The sequence below is a fragment of the Gopherus flavomarginatus genome, chromosome 9 (assembly GCF_025201925.1).
Source record: "Gopherus flavomarginatus isolate rGopFla2 chromosome 9, rGopFla2.mat.asm, whole genome shotgun sequence".
NCBI classification, from domain to species: Eukaryota; Metazoa; Chordata; order Testudines; family Testudinidae; genus Gopherus; species Gopherus flavomarginatus.
In genome coordinates, this window is record NC_066625.1 from 41,048,375 (window position 1) to 41,064,058 (window position 15,684).

General features: G+C 59.9%; 1 non-coding gene across 1 annotated transcript; it reads left to right on the top strand.

The window, feature by feature from the left end:
* The first annotated feature begins 406 nt into the window (after positions 1–406).
* On the top strand, positions 407–599 carry LOC127058673 (U2 spliceosomal RNA). Its single transcript, XR_007776424.1, has one exon. It is a non-coding gene; the product is annotated as a U2 spliceosomal RNA (small nuclear RNA).
* Positions 600–15,684: the final 15,085 nt, after the last annotated feature.

A 15,684-nucleotide genomic window follows, 5' to 3' on the forward strand; every position in this document is an offset into this window, starting at 1 on the left:
ACACCTGGTTGAGAACTGGTGCTCTACGGTCTTGTCTTAACTGAGCAGCCCTAATGTCTGTTGTCTCGTCTCATACTTTGGAAGCCTTTTATTTACCCCTTTCCACTGCAAAAACTGACTATTTAATCCTACTCTTTCTTTCCAAGCTGCTAACCAGTTACTGATCCATGAGAGGGCCCGAGCCACGTGAAGTAGCTTGTGACTGAAAGTAGCAACCTCAGGGCAGACTGTTAAGAAGCACGATACAATCGCCAAATTGGTTGTGTGTTCTAGACTTACATTTCACCAAGTGTCAGATTCTGGATGATGTCCCTTTTATGACTTTTTAAAGCAAACTTGCTATTTTTGCATCATTTAAGCGTTCTAAGCAGATGACTAGAAATGTTTTTATTAACCTGTATATTAGATCATTTTAACATTGGCTGGAATCAAAATGTTAAATTAGTTCTTATGACTTTAATAACTGATACTTCCTCTATCTCAGGACTAGCTGTTAAACTGATTTTTGGACTAGGGAGATGGAATAGCAGCTTCCTCCATCCATTGCACGCATCACCCTGTTACTGTGGCACTGAACCCCCAGGAGCGGTGGACCTCCCTATGGGGAGAATATTATGGTTGAAGAGCAGTGAAGAAAAGTGGTGTTGTCTGTGTTCCCGTTTGGTTTGTACTGAGTATGGTTTTGAGTCGTTTGTAACTCTTTCATCAGTTATTAGTAACATCTTTTTATTAGACCTCTGAGTTGAAAGGCTGCTCTTTCAGGTTTTACTTTGTCATTGTTTGTAGGTCAAACAGCCTCTTTCTTAGGCCTGGTCTACACTACGTGTTTAAACTGAATTTAGCAGCTTTAAACCGAGTTAACCCTGCACCCATCCACACAATGAAGCCCTTTATATCGATATAAAAGTCTCTTAATACCTATATCTGTACTCCTCCCCGAAGAGGGGAGTGGCGCGGAAATCAGTATTGCCATGTCGGATTAGGGTTAGTGTGGCCACAATTTGACAGTATTGGCCTCCGGGCGATATCCCACAGTGCACCCTTGTGACCGCTCTGGAAACCAATCTGAACTCAGATGCACTGGCCAGGTAGACAGGAAAAGCCGCACAAACTTTTGAATTTCATTTCCTGTTTGCCCAGCGTGGAGCTCTGATCGGCACGGGATGGTGATGCAGTCCAAAACCCAAAACGAGCTCCAGCATGGACCGTCTGGGAGATACTGGATCTGATCGCTGTATGGAGAGACAAATCTTTTCTATCAGAGCTCCGTTATAGAAGACGAAATGCCAAAGCATTTGAAAAAATCTCCAGGCTATGATAGACAGAGTCCACAGCTGGGACTCAGCACAGTGCTGCGTGACAAGCGTAATGGAAAGCCAAAGAATCAAATGGACGCTCATGGAGGGAGGGAGGGGCAACTGAGGACTCCAGCGATCCCACAGTCCCCGCAGTCTTCGAAAAGTATTTGCATTCTTGGAAGAGCTCTCAATGCCTGAAGGGTCAAACACATTTTCCCAGGTGTTTCAGGGGCCCCTGGACCTACGGTTAGGGGTCCAAGGGGTAGGACCTCTGGAGGTAGGGTTAGGGGCCCTACAGGTTGGGCCCCTGGAGCTACTGTTTGGGGCCCCACGGGTAGGTCCTCTGGAGCTAGGGTTAGGGGTCCAAAGGGCAGGGTCAATGGAGCTAGGGCTAGGACTCCCATGGGTAGGGCCCCTGGAGCTAGGCTTAGTGGCCCCATGGATAGGGTCCCTGGAGCTTCGGTTAGGGGTCCCATGGGAAGGGCCTCTGGAGCTAGGGTTAGGGGCCACACGGGTAGGGCCCCTGGTGCTAGGGTTAGGGGCCCCATGTGTAGGACCCCTGTAGCTAGGATTAGGTGCCCCACAGGTTGGGCCCTTAGTGGTAGGGTTAGGTGCCCCAGGGGTGTGGCCCATGGAGTTAGGGTTAGGGTTCCCAGGGGTGGAGCCCCTGGAGCTAGTGTAAGGGTCTCAAAGGGTGGGTTCCCTGTAGCTAGTGTAAGGGTTTCCAAGGGTGGGTCCCCTGGAGATAGGAATAGGGGAACCATGGGCAGGGCCCCTGGAGCTAGGGTTAGGGGAGCCATGGGCAGGGACCCTGGTGCTAGGGTTAGGGGCCCAAGGGATGGGGCCCGTGGAGTTAGGGTTAGGGGCCCCATGTGCTAGGCCTCTGGAGCTAGGGTTAGGGGCCTCACGGTTAGGGCCCTTTTAATTAGGGTTGGGGTCTCACTGGTAGAGCCCCTGGAGCTAGGGTTAGGGGCCCCTGTAGATAGCGTTTTGTTCCCAGGCTTAGGGCCCCTGGAGCTAGGGAAAAGGGCTCCATGGGTAGTGCCCCTGCAGCAAGGGTTAGAGGCCCAAGGAATGGGGCTCCTGGAGCTAGGGTTAGGGGTCGCACAGGGAGGGCCCCTGGAGCTAGGGTTAGGCACTCCTTGGGTAGGGCCTCTGAAGCTGGTTTATGGCTCGCAGGGATGGGGGACCTAGTGCTAGGATTAGGCATTCCAGGGGTGGGGCCCCTGGAGCAAGGGTTATGGCCCCACGGTTATGGCCCGTGGAGCTAGGGTTAGGGGCCCCACATGTAGGGCCCCTGGCGCTAGGGAAAGGGGCCTCAAGGGTAGGGCCCATGGAGCTAGGGTTAGGGTACCCATGGGTAGGGCCCTTGAGCTAGTGTTAGGGGCCCCAGAGAGGGGGCTTCTGGTGCTAGGGTTATGGGTCCCAGGGATGGGGCCCCTGAGGCTAGGGTTAGGGCCCTGACAGGTAGGGCCTCTGCAGCTAGGCATAGGGGTCCCAGTGGTAGGGCCCCTAGAGCTAGGGCTCCAGTTCTCAGGAGTAGGGCCTCTGGAGCTAGTGTTAGGACCCCCACGTGTAGTGCCCCTGCAGCTAAGGTTAGGCGTCCCATGGGTAGGGCCCCTGGAGCTAGGGTTAGGGGCCTCAGGGATGGGGTCCCTGGAGCTAGGGTTTGGAATCCCACAGGTAGGGCCTCTGGAGCTAGGGTTAGGGGCCCCATGGGTAGGGCCCCTGGAACTAGGGTTAGTGGTCCCACAGGTAGAGCCCATGGAGCTAGGGTTAGGGGACCCACTGGTAAGGCCCCTGGAGCTGGGGTTAGGGGTCCCACACGTAGGGCGCCTAGAGCTAGGGTTAGGGATGCCAGGGATGAGGCCCCTGGAGCTAGGGTTAGGGGTCTCATGGGTATGGCCCTTTCAGCTCGAGTTAGGGGCCCCAGGGGTAGGGCCCATGGAGCTAGGGTTAGGTTCCCAAATGGCAGGGCCCCGGTGCTATAGTTAGGGGCCCCACGGGTAGAGTCCTTGGAGCTAGGATTAGGGGCCCCCAGGGTGGGGCCCCTGGAACTAGGGTTAGGGTTCCCAGTTGTGGGTCCCCTGGAGCTAGTGTTAGTGTTTCCAGGGGTGGGGCCCCTTTAGCTAGGGTTAAAGGCCCCATGGGTAGGGACCCTGGAGCTAAGGTTTGGGCCCCACAGGCTGGGCCCATGGAGGTAGGGTTAGGGGCCCCATGGGTTGGGCCCCTGGAGCTAGGGTTAGGAGCCCCAGGAATGGGGCCCATGGAGTTTGGTTTAGAGATCCCGCATGTAGGGCTCCTAGAGTTAGTGTTAGGTGTCCCACGGGTAGGGCCTCTGGATCTAGGGTTAGGGCCCCACCGGTAGGGCTCCTGGAGTTAGGTTTAGGGGCCCGACGGTTAGGGCCTCTGGAGCTTAGGTTAGGTGGCCCACTGGTAGGCCCTCTGGAGCTAGGGTTAGGGCCCCATGAGCAGAACCCCTGGATCTAGGGTTAAGGGCCCCAGGATTGGGGCCCCTGGAGCTGGGTTAGGGTTCCCAGGGGTGGGGCCCCTTGAGCTAGTGTTAGGGGTTCCATGAGTGGGGCTCCTGGTGCTAGGGTTAAGGGCACCAGGGGTAGGGCACCTGGAGCTAAGGTAAGGGCCCCAAGGGCAGGGGTCCTGTAACTAGGGTTTGGGGCCCCATGGGTAGGGCCCTTGGAGTTAGGGTTAGGAGTCCCAGGGGTGGGGCCCTGGAACGTGGGTTAGCAACCCCACGGCTTAGGAGCTTTGGTTAAAGGTCCCAAGGGAAGGGGCCCTGTAGCTAGGGTTAGGGGCCCCAGGGGTAGGGCCTCTGAAGCTAGTGTTAGAGTTCCCAAGGTAGGGGCCCTTATAGCTGGGGTTAGAGGCCTTACAGGGAGGGCTGCTGGATCTACAATAATCAGCCCCACGGGTAGGGCTCCTGGAGCTAGAGTTTCGGTCCCGAGGGGTAGAGGCACTGGAGCTAGGGTTAGGGGCCCCATGCTCAGGGCCCCTGGAGCTAGGTTTTGGAGTGCCAAGGGTCGGGCCTCTAGAGCTAGGGTTAGGGTACCCATGGGTATGGCCCCTGGAGCTAGGGTTAGGGGTCCCAGTTGTGGGGCCCCTGGAGCTAAGGTTAGAGGTCCCAACTGGTAGGGCTTCTGGAGCTAGGGTTAGGAGCCCTACAGAGAGGGCACCTGGAGCTATGTATAGTTTCCCCAGGAATAGGGCTCCTTTAGCTAGGGTTAGTGGCCCACAGGTAGGGCCCATAGAGCTAAGGTTAGGGGCCTCTTGGGTAAGGCCCCTGGAGCTAGTGTTAGGGGCCCCACGGGTAGGGCCTCTGGAGCTAGGGTTAGGGGCCCAACGTGTAGGGCCTCTGAAGCAAGGGTTAGTGCTCCCATGGGTAGGGTCCCTGGAGCTAGGGTTAGGGGCCCCAGGGATGGGGCTCCTGGAGGTAGGGATAGTGGTCCTAGGGGTGCGGCCCCTGGAGCTAGGGTTAGGAGCCCAACATGTAGGGCCAATGGAGCCAGAGTAAGGGGCCCCACAGTTACGGCCCCTGGGGCTAGGGTTAGGGTCTGCACGGGTAAGTCCCTGGAGCTAGGCTTAGTGGAACATGGGTAGGGCCCCTGGATATAGGGTTTGGGGCCCCAGGGATTGGGCCCTTGTGCTAGGGTTAGCGATACCAGGAGTGGGGCCCCTGGAGCTAGGGTTAAGGTCCCCACTGGTAGATACCCTTTAACTAGAGTTAGGGGCCCCAGGGGTGGGGCTCCTGGATCTAGGGTAATGAGTCCTAGGGGTAGAGCCCCTGTAGCTAGGGTTAGGGGTCCCACGGGTAGAGCCCCTTGAGATATGGTTAGGGGTGCCACGAGTAGGGAACCTAGCGATAGGGTTAGAGGCCTCATGGGTAGCGCCCCTGGAGCCAGGGTTAGGGGACCTAAGTATGGGGCTCCTGGAGCTAGAGATAGGGGTCCCACAGGTAGGGCCTCTTGAGCTTGGGTTAGGGGCCACACGAATAGGGCACCAGGAGCCCGGGTTAGGGGACTCACGGGTAGGGCCCCTGGAGCTATTGTTAGTGGCCTCACGAGTAGGGCTCCAGAAGCTAGGGATAGGGGCCCCACAAGTTGGGACCATGGAGCCAGGGTTAGGGGACACAGGAATGGGGCCCCTGGAGCTAGGGTAAGGGGTCCCAGGGGTGGGTCCCCAAGAGATAGGGTTAGGCTCCCCATGGGTATGACCCCTGGAGCTAGGGTTAGAGGATTCAAGGGTAAGGAATCTGAAGCTAGGGTGAGGGGATCCACTGGTAGGGGCCCTGTAGCTAGGGTTAAGGGCCCCATGGGTAGGCCCCCTGGAGCTAGGGTTAGACGCCCCAGGGATGAGGCCCCTGGAGCTAGGGGTTAGGGGTCCGAGGAGTGGAGACCCTGGAGCTAGGGTTAGGGGTCCCACAGTGGAGCCCCTGGAGCTACGGTTAAAGGCCCCACGGTTCGGGCTCCTGGAGCTAGGGTTAGGGGCCCCTGGGATGGGGCCCTTGGAGCTAGGGTTAGGGACCCAATGGGTAATGTCCCTGGATCTAGGGATTGGGGCCCTAGGCACAGGAGAACTGGAGCAAGGGTTATGGGTCTCACGGGTAGAGCCCCTGGAGCTAGGTTTAGGTAACGCACGGGTAAGGCCTCTGGAGCTAAGGTTAGGGGCCCCACGGATGGGGACCCTGGTGCTAGGGTTCAGAGTCCCAGGAGTGGGGCCTCTGCAGTTAGAGTTAGGGGACCCACGTGCATGGCCCCTGGAGCTAGGGTTAGGGGCCCCAGTTGAAGTGCTGCTGGAACTAGGGTTAGGGGCCCGATGGGTAGGGCCCCTGGAGGATGAGTTAGGGGCCCCATGTGTAGGGCCCCTGGAGATAGTGTTAGGGGCCCCACGGGTAGAGCCGCTGCAGCTAGGGTTTGGGTCCCAAGGGTAGGGTTCCTGGAGTAAAGGTTAGGGGCCCCACATGTAGGGCCCCTGTAGCTAGGGTTAGGGGCCTCAGGGATGGGGCCCCTGGAGATAGGGCTAGAGGCCTTATGGGTTGGGCCACTGGAGTTTGGGTTAGGGGCACTAGGGCTAGGCCCGTGGAGGTGGGGTTAGGGGTCCCACGGTAGGGTCTCTGGAGCTAGGGTTAGGGGCGACATGGGTAGCGCCATGAGAACTAGGGTTTGGGACCCGAGGGGTAGGAGCCCTTGAACTATGGTTAGGGGTCTCTTGAGTAGGACGTCTGGAACTAGGTTTAGAGGCCTCACAGGTAGGCCCCCTGCAGCTAGGGTTAGGGTACCATTGGTAGGTCCCCTGGAGCTAGGGTTAGGAGCCCCACTGGTAGGGCCCCTTCAGTTAGGGGTAAGGACCCGAGGGAAGGGTTCCCTGGAGCTAGAGTTATGGGCCCATGGGGTAGAACCCCTGTAGCTACAATTAGGGGTCCTACAGGTAGAGCCCCTGGAGCTAGTGTTAGGGGCCTCATTGGTAGCTCCCCTGGAGCAAGGGATAGGGGCCCCATGGGTAGGGCCCGTGGAACGAGAGTTAGTGGTCCAATGGGTAGAGACCCTGGAGCTAGGGTTAGGGGCCCCACGGGTAAAGTCCCTGGAGACAGGGTTAGAGGCGGAACGGGCAGGGCCCCTGGATCTAGGGTTAGGGGACCCACGGGTAGGGCCCCTGGAGATAGGATCTGGGGCCCCAGGGATGGGTCCCTTGAGCTAGTGTTAGCGGTCCTAGGAGTGGGCCCCTGGAGCGAGGTTTAGAGGCCCAACGGGTAGGGCCCCTAGAACTAGAGTTAGGGCTGCCAGGGGTAGAGTCCCTTCATATATGGTTAATGGCCCCATGATTATCGTCCCTGGAGCTAAGGATAGGGGACCCATGTGTAGGGCCCCTGGAGATAGTGTTAGGGGCCACACGGGTAGAGCCGCTGCAGCTAGAGGTTGGGTCCCAGGGGTAGGGTTCCTGGAGCAAAGGTTAGGGGCCCCACGTGTAGGACCCCTGTAGCTAGGGTTTGGGTCACAGGGGCAGGGACGCTGGAGCAAGGATTAGAGGCCTCAGTGATGGGACCCCTGGAGCTAGAGTTAAGGGCCCCATGGGTAAGGCCCCTGGAGCTTGATTTAGAGGCCCCAGGGATGGGGCTGCTGGAGCTAGGGTTAGGGGTCCCAGGGATGGGGGCCCTGGAGCTAGGGTTAGGGGCTTCAGGGGTAGGACGCTTGTAGCTAGGGTTAGGGGTCTCAGGGTTGGGGCCCCTGGAGCTAGAGTTAGGGGCCCCAGGGGTAGGGACCATAGAGCTAAAGTTAGGGGTCCCACGGGTAGCACCTCTGAAGCTAGGGGTAGGGGTCTCACGGGTAGGACCCCTGGAGTTAGGGTTAACGGCCTCACGGGTAAGTCCCCTGGAGCTAGGTTTAGGGGTCCAATGGGTAAGTCCCCTGGAGCTAGGGTTAGTAGCCCTACCGGTAAGATCCCTGGAGTTAGGGTTAGGGGTCCCACGGTTAGGCCCTCTGGAGCTAGGGTTAGGGGCCCCACAGGCAGGGCCCTTGGAGTTTGGTATAGGTCCCCAATGCTTAGGGCCCCTTTAGCTATGGTTAGGGGGCCCACGGGTAGGTCTTCTGGAGCTAAGGTTAGGGGTCCCAACTGATAGGGCCTCTGGAGCTTGGGTTAGGGGCCTCACGGGTAGGGCCCCTGGAGTTAGGTATAGTGTCTGGACGAGTTGGGCCCCTTTAGCTAGGGTCAGGGTCCCCATGGGTAGGGCCCCTGGAGCTAAGGTTAGGGGCCCCAGGGATGGAGCCCCTGGAACTATGGTTAGTGGCCCCATGATTCAGGCCCCTGGAGCTAGGGTTAGGGACCCCAGTGGTAGGACCCCTGGAGCTAGGGTTAGGGGCCCTAGGTGTGGGGTCCCTGGAGCTAGTGTTACATGCCCCACTGGTAGGGATCCTGAAGCTAGGGTTAGGGGTCTCACAGGTTGAGCCACTGGAACGAGAGTTAGGGGCCCCACGAGTAGGGCCCCTGGTGCCAGAGTTTGGGGCCCCAAGGGTAAGGCCCCTGGAGCTATGGTACGGGGTCCCAGGGGTGAGACCCCTTGAGCTAGGCTAAGGGGTCCCAGAGGTGGGGATCCTGGAGATAGGGTTAAAGGCCCTATGGGCTGGGCCCCTGGAGCTAGGGTTCGGGCACCAGGAGAAGGGCCCTGGAGCTAGGGTTAGGGGTCCCACGGGAAGGGCCTCTGGAGCTAGAGTTAAGGGTCCTACGGGTAGAGCCCCTGGAGCTAGGGTTAGGTGCCCCAGGGATGGGGCCCCTGGAGCTAGGGTTAGGGGAACCAGGTGTAGGACCCCTTTAGCTAGGGATTGAGGTTCGAGGGCTAGGGCTCCTGAAGAATGGGTTAGGGGTCTCACGCGTAAGGCCTCTGAAACTAGGGTTAGGGCCTCCACGGCAAGGGACCCTGAAGCTAGTGTTAGGATCCCACGGGTAGGGTCCCTGGAGCTAGGGTTAGGGGCCCTATTGGTAGGGCCCCTGTAGCTACAGTTTTGGGTCCCATGAGTAGAACCCCTGGAGCTAGGGTTAGGGGCCCCATTGGTAGTTTTCTTGGAGCTAGGGATAAGGGACCCACGGGTATGGTCCCTGGAACTAGTGTTAGTGGTCCCACGGGTAGAGCCCCTTGAGCTAGGGTTACGTGCCTCACGGGTAAGGCCCCTGGAGCTAGGGTAAGGGGCCCCAAGTTCACTGCCCCTGGAGCTAGGGTAGGGGCCCCAGTGGAAGGTCCCCTGGAGACAGGTTTAGCGGTCCCACATTTAGGGCCTCAGGAGCTAGGGTTAGAGACCCCACAGGTAAGTCCCCTGGAGCTAGGGATTGGGTCCTGAGGGGTAGGACCTCTGGAGCTAGGGTTAGGGGCCCCTTGGGTAGGGTCCCTTGAACTACAGTTAGGGGCCCCAGGGGAAGGGTCCCTGCACCTGGAGATAGGAGCCCCATGGGTAAGGCCCCTGGAGCTAGAGTTAGGGGCCCCACAGTGAGGGCCCATGGAACTGGGGTTCGGTTACCCACGAGTAGAGCCCCTAGGGATATGGTTAGGGTCCCGATGCATAGGTTCCCTGGATATAGGGTTAGGGGTTCCGAGGATAGGGCCCCTGCAGCTAGGGTTTCGGTCCCATGGGTAGGACCTCTGGAGCGACAGTTAGAGGCCTCAGGAATGGGGCTACTGGAGCTAGGGTTAGGGGTCCTAGGTTTGGGGCCCCTGGAGCTAGGGTTAGGGGCCCCACGGGTAGGCCCTCTGGAGTTAGGATGAGGGACCCCATGGGTTGGGTCCCTGGAGCTATGATTAGGGGCCCCAGGGGTAGGGCCCCAGAAGTTAGGGTTAGGGGACCCAGAGGTAGGGAACCAGGAGTTAGGTTAAGGAGTCCCAGAAGTAGGACCGCTGAAGTTAGGATTAGGGGCCTCACGTGTAGGGATCCAGGAACCAAGATTAGGGGCCCCAGGAGTGGGGACCCTGGAGCTAGGGTTAGGGGTCCCACGGGTAGCGCCTCTGGAGCTTGGGTTAGGGGCCCCAGGGATATGCCCCCTGGAGCTAGGGTTAGGGGTCCCATTGGTAGGGCCTCTGGAGCTAGGGTTAGGGGCCCCAAGGGCAGGGCCAGTGTAGTTAGGGTTAGGGGCCCCAGGGGTGAAGTCCTTTTTACTAGGGTTAGTGTTCCCAGGGGTGGGGCCCCTGGAGTTAGTGTTTGAGTTTCCAAGGGTGGTACCTCTGGAGCTAAGCTAAGGCCCCACTGGCAGGGTGTCTGGAGCTAGGATTAGGGGCACCACGGGTAGGGCCCTTGGAGTTAGGGTAAAGAGTCCCAGGGATGGGGCCCCTGGAGCTAGGGTTAGGGGTCCCAGGGGTGGTGCCCCTGGATCTTGGGTTAGGTCCCCATGGATAGGGCCCCTGGAACTAGGGTTAGTGGCCCAAGAGGTAGGGCCCCTGGATCTAATGTTATGGGCCCAAGGAGTTGAGCCCCTGGAGTTTCCGTTAGGGGTCCCATGGGTAGGGCCCCTGGAGCTAGGGTTAGCGTTCCCACGTGTAGGGCCCCTGAAGCGAGTGTTAGGAGCCCCAGGGATGGGACCCCTGGAGCTAGGGTTGGGTGCCCCAGGGATGAGGCCCTTGGAGCCAGGATTAGGGGTCCAAGGGGTGGGGCCTCTGGAGCTAGGGTTAGGGGCCCAACGGGTACAGACCCTGGAGCTAGAGATAGGTTACCCAGGCATATGCCCCCTGGAGCTAGGGTTAGGAGTCTAACAGGTAGGGACCCTGGAGCTTTGGTTAGGGGACCCAGGGTTTGGGCCCCTGGAGCTAGGGTTAGGAGCACCACTGGTAGGGCCCCTGGACCTAGGGTTAGGAGCCCCACGGGTAGGTCCCCTGGAGCTAGGGTTAGGGGCCCCATGGGTAAGGCCCTTGGAGCTAGGGTTAGCGTTCCTATGTGTAGGGCCTCTGAAGCGAGGGTGAGAAACCCCAGGGATGGGGCCCCTGGAGCTAGGGTTAGGTGCCCCAGGGATGAGGCCCCTGGAGCTAGGGTTAGGGGTCCCGGGGTGGGGCCCCTGGAGCTAGGGTTAGGGGCCCAACGGGTAAGGACCCTGGAGCTAGGGTTAGGGGACCCAGGCGTATACCCCCTGGAGCTAAGGTTAGGGGTCTAACAGGTAGGGACCCTGGAGCTAGGGTTAGGGGCACCACTGGTAGGGCCCCTGGACCTAGGGTTAGGAGCTCTAAGGGTAGGTCCCCTGGAACTAGGGTTAGAGGTCCCATGGGTAGGGCCCTTGGAGCTAGGGTTATGGGCCCCAGGGATGGGGCCCCTGGAGCTAGCGTAAAGGGTCTCAGGGGTGTGGCCACTGGAGATAGGGTTAGAGGCCCTATGGGTATGGCCCCTGGAGCTAGAGTTAGGTGCCCCAGGGGAAAAGCTCATGAAACTAGGGTTAGGGGTCCCACAGGTAGGGCCTGTGGATCTAAGGTTAGAGTCCCCACGGGTAGGGCCCCTGGAACTAGATTTAGGGGACCCACGGGTGGAGCCCCTGGAGTTAGGGTTATGGGTCACAGGGGTGGGGCACCCAGAGCGAGCATTAGGGGTCCCATGGGTAAGTCCTCTGGAGTTAGGGTTCGGGCCCCATGGGTAATGCCCCTGGAGCTAGGGTAAGGGCCCCAGGGATGAGGCCCCTGGAGCTAGGGTTAGAGATCAAACAGTTAGGGCCCCTGGAGCTAAGGTTAGGGTCCCCAAGGATGGATAACCTGGATCTAGGCTTAGGGGACGTAGGCGTGAGTCCCCTGGAGGTATTTCTAGGGGCCTCAGGGATGAGGCCCTTGGAGCTAGGGTTAGGAGCCCCAGGGATGAGGCCTGTGGAGCTAGAGTTAGGGGCTCCACATGGACAGCCCCAGGGGTAGAGTGCCTGGAGCTAGGGTTATTGGTCCCAGGGGTGGGGCCCCTGGAACTAGAGTTTGGGGCCCCAGTGGAAGGGCCCTTGAACCTAGGGATAGATACCCCATGGGTAAGGCCCCTGGACCTAAGGTTAGGGGCCCCACTGTTAGGGCCCCTGGAACTAGGGTTAGGGGTCCAACGTGTAGGGCACTTGGAGCTAGGGTTTCGCTTCAAAGGGGTGATGTCCCTGGAACTAGGGTTAGGGGCCGCACGGGTATGGCCCCTGGAGCAAGGGCTTGGGCCCCCAGGGGTAGGAACCTTGCAGTTAGGGTTAGTTGTCCCACAGGTATGGCCCCTGGAGCCAGGGTTAGGGGCCCAAAGGGTAGGGTCCAAGGAGCTAGAGTTTGTTGCCCCAAGGATGGGGCCCCTGAAGCTAATGTTAGGGGTCCCAGGAGAGGGGCCCATGGAACTAGGGTTAGGGGCCCCACGCCTAGGCCCCTTGGAACTAGGGTTTGGGGACCCATGTGTAGGGCCCTTGTAGCTAGGGTTTGGGTCCCAGGGGTAGGCCCCCTGGAGTAAAGGTTAGGGGAACTACGTGTAGGGTCTCTCGAGCAAGTGTTATTGTCCCCAAGGGTATGGCCCCTGGAGCTAGGGTTAGGGGCCCGAGGTTTAGGGACCCGGGAGCTACGGTTAGGGTTCACACAGGTAGGAGCCCTGTAACTAGGGTTAGGGGCCCCACGGGTAGGGCCCCTGTAGCTAGAGTTAGAGGCCCCAGGGATGGGGCCCGTGGAGCTAGGATTAGGAGTCCCAGGGGTAGGGCCCTGTAGCTAGAGTAAGGGTTCCCAGGGGTAGGGTCCCTGCAGGTAGTGTTAGTGTTTCCAGGGGTGGGGCACTTGGTGCTAGGTAAGGGTCCCACGGATAAGGCCCCTGGAGCAAGGGTTAGGGGCACCACGATCAGGGCCCCTGGAGCTAGGGTTTGGAGCCCCAGGCATGGGGCCCCTGGAGCTAGGGTTAGTGGTCCCAGATGTGGGGCTCCTGGAGCTAGGGTTGGGGGACCCACAGGTAAGGACCCTGGATCTAGGGTTAGGGTCCCCAGGGGTAGGGTCCCTGAAGCTGTTTTAGTTGTCCCACAGGAAGGGCCACTGGAGCTAGGGTTAGGGGTCCAACAGGTAGCGCCTTTGGATCAAGAGTGAGGGGCCACACGGGTAGGGACCCTGGAGCTATGACTTGGGTCCCAGTGGTAGGGGCCCTGTAGCTAGGGTTAGAAGCCCCACGTGTAGGGTTCCTCTAGCAAGGGTTATTGTCCCCATGGGTAGGGCCCCTGGAGCTAGGGTTAGGGGCCTGAGGGGAGGGACCCTGGAGCTAGCGTTAGGGGTCCCATGAGTAGGGGCCCTGTAGCTAGGGTTAGGAGCCCCATGGGTAGGGCCTCTGGAGCTAGGGTTAGAGGCCCCAGGAATGGGGCCTGTGGAGCTAGAGTTAGGGATCCCAGTGGTAGAGCCCTGGAGCGATTGCTAGGGATCTCAGGGGTGGGGCCCCTGGAGGTAGTGTTTTGTTTTCCAGGGGTGGGACCCCTGGTGCTAGGGTTAAGGGTCCCACGGGTAGGGCCCCTGGAGCAAAGGTTAGAGGCCCTAGGGATGGGGACCCTGGATCAAGGGTTATGGGTCCCAGGAGTGGAGTCCCTGGATCTTGGGTTAGGGGCCCCATGGGTAGAGCCCCTGGAGCTAGGATTTGATTCCCCAAGGGTAGAACCACTGGAGCTAGGGTTAGGGGCCCCACAGGTATGGCGCCTGGAACTAGGGTTAGGGGTCCCAGGGGTGGGGCCCCTGGAGCTAGAGTTAGTGGCCCCAGGGGTTTTGCCCCTGGAGCTGGGTTACGAGTCCTGTGGGTAAGGCCTCTGGATCTAGGGTTACGGGCCCCACGGGTAGGGCACCAACAGCTGCGGTCAGGGGCCCCACAGGTAAGGCTACTGGAGTAAGGGTTCGGGGTCTCAGGGATGGTGCCCCTGGAGCTAGGGTTAGGGGACCCACGAGTATGACCAATAGATCTAGGGTTTGTTACCACAGGGGAAGGGCTTCTGGAGCTAGGGTTAGGGGTCCCATGGGTAGGGCCTCTGTAGCTAGGGTTTGGGGCCCCACGGGTAGGGCCCGTGGAGCTAGTGTTAGAGGCCGCACGGGTAGGGCCCTTGGAACTAGGGTTTGAGAACCCAGGTGTAGGGCCCCTGCACCTAGGCATAGGATCCCCACGGGTATGGTTCCTGGAGCTAGGCTTAGGGGCCCCACGGTTAGGGCCTCTAAAACTAGAGTTGGAGTCCCACTGGTAGAGTCCATGGAGACATACTTAGGGGCCCCACACGTAGGACACCTGGAGCTAGGGTAAGGGGCCCAATGTGCAGGCCGCTGGAGCTATGGTTTGGGTCCAGGGTTAGGTCACCTGGAGCAAGGGATAAGGGCCCCACGTGTAGGGCCCCTCATCTAGGGTTAGAGGCCTCATGGGTAAGACCCTTGAAGCTAGGGTTATGAGCCCCAGGAATGGGGCTCCTGTATCTAGGGTTAGGGGTCCTACGGTATGGCCCCTGGAGCAAGGGTTATAGGTCCCACGTGTAGGGCCCCTGGAGCAAGGGTTATGGGCCCCATGGGTAGGGCCCCTGGAGCTAGGGTTAGGGGCCCAATAAGTATGGCCCCTGGAGCTAGGGTTAGGGGTCCCAGGGATGGGGCCCCTGGAGCTAGGGTTAGGGGTCCCACGGGTATGGCCCCTGGAGCAACGGTTATGGGTCCCATGTGTAGGGCCCCTGGAGCAAGGGTTATGGGCCCCATGGGTAGGGCCGCTGGAGCTAGGGTTAGAGGCCCAATAAGTATGGCCCCTGGAGCTAGGGTTAGGGGTCCCAGGAATGGGGCTCCTGTATCTAGGGTTATGGGCCCCAACTGTAGGGCCCATGGAGCAAGGGCTATAGACCCCACGGGTAAGGCCCCTGGAGCTAGGGTTAGAGGACCTAGGGATGGAGCCCCTGGAGCTAGGGTTAGGGGCCCAATAAGTATGGCCTCTGGAGCTAGGGTTAGCGGCCCAGGAATGGGGCTCCTGTATCTAGGGTTAGGGGTCCCACGGGTATGGCCCTTGGAGCAAGGGTTATGGGGACCACGTGTATGGCCCCTTGAGCAAGGGTTATGGGCCCCACGGGTAGGGCCCCTGGAGCTAGTGTTAAGGGACCTAGGGATAGGGCCCCTGGACCTAGGGTTAGGGGCCCAATAAGTATGGCCCCTGGAGCTAGGGTTAGGGGTCCCAGGAATGGGGCTCCTGTATCTAGGTTTAGGGTTCCCACGTGTATGGCCCCTGGAACCAGGGTTAGAATCCTCACGGGTAGGGCCCCTGGAGCTAGGGTTAGGGGCCCCAGGGCAGGGCCCCTGGATCAACAGTTAGCGGCCCAATGGGTAGGAACCCTGCTCTTAGGGTTAGGGGTCCCAGGTTTAGGGCCCCTTGAGCTAGGGTTAGGGGTCCTACATGTATGGCCCCTGGAGCCAGGGTTAGGGGCCCCACGGGTAGGGCCCCTGCAGCTAGTGTTAGGGTCCCCAGGGATGGGGCCACTGGAGCTAGGGTTAGGTGTCCCAGGGGTAGAGACCCTGGAGCCAGGGTTATAGGCCCTGTGGATAGGGCCCCTGGAGCTTGGGCTGGGGTCCCGGGGTGGTGCCCCTAGAACTAGGTTTAGGGGGCCAAAGGGTTAGGTCCCTGGAGCTAAGGTTAGGGGCCCCAGAGGTATGGCCCCTGGAGTTCAGGTTAGGGGTCTCACAGATAGGGCCCCTGGAACTACTGTTAGGGGCCTCACGGGTATGGCCCCTGGAACTAGGGTGGGGTCCCAGGGTAGGGCCCCTTGAGCTAGGGTTAGGGGTCCTACATGTATGGCCCCTGGAGCCAGGATTAGGGGCCCCACGGGTAGGGCCCCTGGAGCTAGTGTTAGGGTCCCCACAGGTAGGAGCCCTGGTGCTAGGGTTAGGAGTCCCAGGGTAGGGCCCCTGGAGCCAGGGTTAGAAGGCCCACGTTTA